Source organism: Gossypium hirsutum, chromosome A12 (genome assembly GCF_007990345.1).
Source record: "Gossypium hirsutum isolate 1008001.06 chromosome A12, Gossypium_hirsutum_v2.1, whole genome shotgun sequence".
Classification (NCBI taxonomy): domain Eukaryota; kingdom Viridiplantae; phylum Streptophyta; class Magnoliopsida; order Malvales; family Malvaceae; genus Gossypium; species Gossypium hirsutum.
The window spans coordinates 52,572,468-52,573,250 of NC_053435.1; the positions used below are offsets into that span (position 1 = coordinate 52,572,468).

The 783-nt window shown below is 36.9% G+C and overlaps 1 non-coding gene across 1 annotated transcript; it reads right to left on the bottom strand.

Moving 5' to 3' along the window:
* Positions 1–344: 344 nt before the first annotated feature.
* Positions 345–450, bottom strand: LOC121211941 (small nucleolar RNA R71). The gene has a single exon (XR_005907157.1). It is a non-coding gene; the product is annotated as a small nucleolar RNA R71 (small nucleolar RNA).
* Positions 451–783: the final 333 nt, after the last annotated feature.

Sequence of the window (783 nt, forward strand, 5' to 3'; positions counted from 1 at the left end):
ACCTAATTTAATAAGAACTGAGTCAAGTATACTTAGACCTGCTATTGCTACAAATAATTTTGAACTGAAACCAAACACAATTCAAATGATACAATAGTTTGTTCAGTTTGATGGTTTGCAGGACGAGGATCCTAACACTCACTTGGCAAATTTCCTAGAATTTTGCGATACCTTCAAAATTAATGGCATTTCTGATGATGCCATTCACCTTTGGTTGTTTCCCTTTTCGTTAAGAAATAAGGCTAAACAATTGTTGAACTTGTTACCACGAGGGTCAATCACTACTTGGGAACAAATGACCGAAATTTTTTTATTAAAATATTTTCCACCGGCTAAAACAACAAAATTACATAATGATATCTCTTCTTTTGTGCAGATGGATTTAGAAACACTCTACGATGCATGGGAGAGATATAATGACCTTTTGCGAAGATGCCCTCACCATGGGTTATTGATTTGGCTACAGGTTAAAACGTTCCATAATGGCCTTAATCCTTCGAGTCGGTAGATGATTGATGCAGCTACTGGAGCAACTATCAATAATAAGATACTTGAGGCGGGTTACAAATTTATTGAGGAGATTTCACTGACTAACTATCAATGGCAAGTCATGAGGACAAAGCCAATGAAAACAGCCGGCATTTATAACGTCGATTCGGTCACCATGCTCTCTAATTAGGTAGAACTCTTGAATAAGAAAATTGATGGTTTTCTTAGTTCTTCACAGGTTCACCCAGTAATACAGTGCGAAGCAAATAGAGGTGGATCGAGCAATTCAGAATA